At 44.6% G+C, this 5,749-nt stretch overlaps 1 non-coding gene across 1 annotated transcript; it reads right to left on the reverse strand.

Annotated features, from left to right (window-relative positions):
* Window positions 1–3,356: 3,356 nt before the first annotated feature.
* On the reverse strand, window positions 3,357–3,483 carry LOC140211324 (U6atac minor spliceosomal RNA). The gene has a single exon (XR_011889425.1). It is a non-coding gene; the product is annotated as a U6atac minor spliceosomal RNA (small nuclear RNA).
* Between the last annotated feature and the right edge of the window lie 2,266 nt (window positions 3,484–5,749).

The raw sequence follows: 5,749 nt of genomic DNA on the forward strand, positions 1-5,749 counted from the left end.
AATGAAGAATGTGCAAGACAGGTATATTCCAAAAAAGAAGAAATTTTCGAGTGGAAAAAGGATGCAACTGTGGCTGACAAGAGAAGTCAAAGCCACAGTTAAAGCAAAGGAGAGGGCATACAAGGAAGCAAAAATTAGTGGGAAGACAGAGGATTGGGAAGATTTTAAAACCTTACAAAAGGAAACCAAGAAGGTCATTAAGAGAGAAAAGATTAACTATGAAAGGAAACTAGCAAATAATACCAAAGAGGATACTAAAAGCTTTTTCAAGTATATAAAGACAGGTGAGAGTAGCTATAGGACCGATAGAAAATGATACTGGAGAAATTGTAATGGGAGATGAGGAGATGGCAGAGGAACTGAGCAAGTATTTTGCATCAGTCTTCACTGAGGAAGACAGCAGGATACCGGACACTCAAGGATGGCAGGGAAGAGAAGTGTGCGCAGTCACAATTACGACACAGAAAGTACTCAGGAAGCTGAATAAGCTAAAGGTCGATAAATCTCCTGGACCAGATGAAATGCACCCTCGTGTTCTGAAAGAAATAGCTGTGGAGATTGCGGAGGCATTAGCGATGATCTTTCAAAAATCGATAGATTCTGGCATGGTTCCGCAAGACTGGAAGATTGCAAATGTCACTCCGCTATTTAAGAAGGGGGCAAGGAAGCAAAAAGGAAATTATAGACCTGTTAGCTTGACATCGGTGGTTGGGAAGTTGTTGGAGTCGATTGTCAAGGATGAGGTTACAGAGTACCTGGAGGCATATGACAAGATAGGCAGAACTCAGCATGGATTCCTTAAAGGAAAATCCTGCCTGAAAAACCTATTACAATTTTTTGAGGAAATTACCAGTAGGCTAGACAAGGGAAATGCAGTGGATGTTGTAAATTTGGATTTTCAGAAGGCCTTTGACAAGGTGCCACACATGAGGCTACTTAACAAGATAAGAGCCCATGGAAATACAGGAAAGTTACATACGTGGATAGAGCGTTGGCTGCTTGGCAGGAAACAATGAGTGGGAATAAAGGGATCCCATTCTGGTTGGCTGCCGGTTACCAGTGGTGTTCCACAGGGGTCCGTGCTGGGGCCGCTTCTTTTCACATTGTACATCAACGATTTGGATTATGGAATAGATGGCTTTGTGGCTAAGTTTGCTGACGATACGAAGATAGGTGGAGGGGCCGGTAGTGCTGAGGAAACGAAGAGTCTGCAGAGAGACTTGGATAGATTGGAAGAATGGGCAGAGAAATGGCAAATGAAGTACAATGTTGGAAAGTGTATGGTTATGCACTTTGGCAGAAAAAATAAACAGGCAGACTATTATTTAAATGGGGAAAGAATTCAAAGTTCTGAGTTGCAACGGGACTTGAGAGTCCTCGTACAGGATTCTCTTAAAGTTAACCTCCAGGTTGAGTCAGTAGTGAAGGAGGCGAATGCAATGTTGGCATTCATTTCTAGAGGAATAGAGTATAGGAGCAGGGATGTGATGTTGAGGCTCTATAAGGCGCTGGTGAGACCTCACTTGGAGTACTGTGGGCAGTTTTGGTCTCCTTATTTAAGAAAGGATGTGCTGACATTGGAGAGGGTACAGAGAAGATTCACTAGAATGATTCCGGGAATGAGAGGGTTAACATATGAGAAACGTTTGTCCGCTCTTGGACTGTATTCCTTGGAGTTTAGAAGAATGAGGGGAGACCTCATAGAAACATTTCGAATGTTAAAAGGCATGGACAGAGTGGATGTGGCAAAGTTGTTTCCCATGATGGGGGAGTCTAGTACGAGAGGGCATGACTTCAGGATTGAAGGGCGCCCTTTCAGAACAGAAATGCGAAGAAATTTTTTTAGTCAGAGGGTGGTGAATCTATGAAATTTGTTGCCACGGGCAGCAGTGGAGGCCAAGTCATTGGGTGTATTTAAGGCAGAGATTGATAGGTATCTGAGTAGCCAGGGCATCAAAGGTTATGGTGAGAAGGCGGGGCAGTGGGACTAAATAGGATAAAATGGATCAGCTCATGATAAAATGGCAGCGCAGACTCGATGGGCCGAATGGCCTACTTCTGCTCCTTTGTCTTATGGTCTTATGGTCTTAAGATCTGGAAAATCCAAACCAACACCCACCAAATGCTGGAGGAACTCAGCAGGCCGGGTAGCATCTATGGAGAAGCTGAAACTTCAGGACGGGACTCCTCATCAGGACTGGAAAGAAGGAGGAGGTTGGAGTAGGAAGTCGGGGGAGTGGGGGGGGAGGAAGTACAAGGTGGTAGGTGATAGGTGAAACTGGGAGAGTGGGGGAAGGGGGTTAAGTAAACAGCTGGGAAGTTGATTGCTGAAAGAGATAAAGGGCTGTGGGGGAGTGGGGGGTACCTGATAGGAGAGGAGAGAAGGTCATGGAAGAAAGGGAGAGGGAGGAGCACCAGAGGGAAATGATGAGAAAGTAAGGGGATAAGGTGAGAGAGGCAAAGAGAGGAATGGCGAAGGAGAGAGAGAACAGGGCACTTACTGGAAATTTGAGAAATCAATGTTCATGCCATCAAGTTGGAGGCTAGCCAATCAGAATATAAGGTGTTGCTCCTCCACCCTGAGTGTGGCCTTATTGTGGCAGTAGAGGAGGCCATGGACTGACATATCAGAAGAGGAACGGGAAGTAGAATTGAAATGGGTGGTTACCGGAAGATCCCACTTATTCTGGTAAGGGCTTGGCGAAGCGGTCTCCCAATATATGCCGGGTCTCACCGATATACAGGAGGCCGCACCGGGAGCGCTGGATACAGTATATGACCGCAACAGACTCACAGGTGAAGTGTCACCTCACCTGGAAGGACTGTTTGGGGCCTTGAATGGTAGTGAGGGAGGACGCGTAGGGGCAGGTGTAGCAGTTATTCCGCTTGAAGGATAAGTACCAGGAGGGAGATCAATGGGGGGACAAGTGGAAAAAGGAGTTGCATAGGGAGCATAATGGGGGAAAGTATTGAGTTGCACGAATGCATATAGCAGGATCTGGGTGAATACACGGCATTGCTTATTATTATTATTGTTATTGCTATTACTATTATTAGCTTTATTTGTTATTTGTTCATCAAAGCAAACAGTGAAATGTACCGTTTGCATCAAATCAAATCAGCGAGGATTGTGCTGGGCAGCCCGCGAGAGTTGCCACGCATCCAGCGCCAACATAGCATGCCCACAACTCACTAACCCCTAACCGTACGTCTTTGTAATGTGGGAGGAAACCAGAGCACCCATAGGAAACCCACGTGGTCACGGGGAGTATGTACAAGCGCCTTACAGGCACTGACGGGAATTGAACCTTGATTGGTGATCACTGGTTGGCGCTGTAAAGCAATGCAGTAACCGCTATGCCACGTGGTTAGATGCCACTAAGTAGATAGCAATGCCTTAACCCCTTGTATGTTGCAAGGACACTAGGGCTCCTTCCACCCTCATCAACGTGAGTGCTAACGTTCTCCTCTTTCTGACTAATCACTAATGTGGGTTGTGAACTGAATCTATGATTGCAGACTGTTGTTCTGGTTGGTCAACATCTCAGCTTCAACCAAGGGATCAGCTGTGTCCATTCATCGGCACGGAAGAATGCCTTTCCCTAACCTTTCACTGCCCGCAGCAGTATATAGGGAAGCATTATTAAAGCACAGTGATGCTTTTGGGTGTCCTAAAATCCACTGGCAAACTCCTTTCTCTCCTGCTCTTTCAAATTCAGCTTTTCAATTGGCCATTCAGGTCACAGAGTTGAGATTATGTCGTTTAGGTCCTCCTTGTCCACAGACAATGCACTGATCGTCAGTTTTGGCAGTGAGATGATAATGAGCTGGCTGAGCTCAAACACCGGTAATGGATGTGCTGAGATTACATCCTGGTTTTCTCATGCAATACCAGATTCTTCCCCCACACGTCACATCACCCTCCCACACATCTAACAAACCGACATTAAAAATGGTACCTTAAGACCACTTAATGTGCCTTTCTGTAAAAGTTACTGACAAACAATGAACTTGCATGAGTATACTGTATCCTGTGCTATGTTTGTAATTAGTAGCAAAGTGAATAGGTTGAGTGTGATATCATGCTGAGGCAGCACTATTTATAAACTCAAAGCTCATGTAAAGTTAGCGCAGTCTCATATGACCTTCACAAGCTCTGATCTATGCAAATGTTTATTTCTAGCAACCAGCATTGATCTTCCTAACAAACCAGCTAAAGACTTGTTAAAACATTCCCAGGGCTTGATGTGAAGTGCAGACAAGTCCCTTCCATACCTAAAACGAAGGACAAGCCTATATTTAGCTAACAAAAACCAGCAGATATGCACACAGCGTTTGGAGCACTTTTACGCAAAGCCATTTGCCAAAAATATAATTTTCCAGTTTTAAAAGCTTTTCAACATGCACGAAGGAAATCAGTAAATTACTGAGGGTTTATTATCACCAGACAAACCTAAAATAACAAGGTGCCAGTTTGGTGAAGCTGTAACATGGCACATTCTAAATGCTAAATAACACAGGCAGCATGAAGCAGACAGAATTAAGCGATTGATGAGCAACGGATCAAATTCAAGCTCTCCAGTCTTACTACACACCGAGTTAGGAATGGTGATGGACAACTGAACAGCTTACAGGAGGAATGTCCAAGAGTGACCATCCTGACTAACCAGCATGTGAGTGCTCAAGGACAGGGCTGAAGCATTCATGACCATGTTCACTCAGAAGTAATGAATCGATGATCCATCTTGTTCTTTTCTCCCCCTGAGATCCCAACCATTACAAAAGCCAGCCTCCAGCCTATTTAATTCACTCCATGTGAAATCAGGAAATGGCTGATACCACGGGATACAACAAAGACCACTGGACTGGACAGCATCTATCTGTAATGCTGAAGACTAGTGACCCAGAGCCTACTGTATCTCGTGCCAAGTTTTTGAGGTACAGTTACACATAAGGTCTCTACCCAGTAATGTGGTGGTTTGTTTAGGGATACTGCAGTCATACAAAAGAGTACAAATCTAATTTGGCTAATTACCACCTAATTAGTGTACTACAGCAAAGTGATAGAAAGTGTTATCAAACTGAACTCAGCAATGTCCAGTTTAGATTTTGGCCAAACCAGTTCACTTCGAAGATCTTCACAGCCTTGCTGCAAACATAGACAAGGCGTTGAGTTCAAGAGGTGAGAGTAATTTTCCTTTAACTTTGTGGCAGCATCTGACCAACCTGGGCATCAAAGGCAAATTCACGACCTTTATTACTGAGATCGTTAAGGGCAGCCGGCACTTGTGACCATCACTATTTACAGAGTCCTCAACAAGTTTTCCACCAGCTTGACTTGGAAGTATAATCACCATGCTTTCTTCCTTGTTGGGTCTAAGTCCAGGTACTCCTGACTCTGTAGCACTGTGATCTGAAGAACTGCAGTGGTTCAAGAAGGAGATTTTCAGCCCCTCCTCAAAGGCAATTTTTGTGTCATGGAATCACATATTCCACAGCCATGCTGACCAGTGGCACCCAACATTAATCCCACCTTCTGGCACGTGGCTTGTAGTCTTCTATGCTGAGCCTGTTCAAGTGCTCACCTTGGTACGTCATTAAATGATGGACAGTAAATAGAACATTGAACATAGAAATTTACAGCATATTCCAGGCCCTTCGGCCCACAATGTTGTGCCAACCATGTAACTTACTCTAGAAACTGCCTAGAATTTCCCTAGCACATAGACCTCCATTTTTCTAAGCTCCA

The sequence above is a fragment of the Mobula birostris genome, chromosome 16 (genome assembly GCF_030028105.1).
Source record: "Mobula birostris isolate sMobBir1 chromosome 16, sMobBir1.hap1, whole genome shotgun sequence".
Lineage (NCBI taxonomy): Eukaryota > Metazoa > Chordata > Chondrichthyes > Myliobatiformes > Myliobatidae > Mobula > Mobula birostris.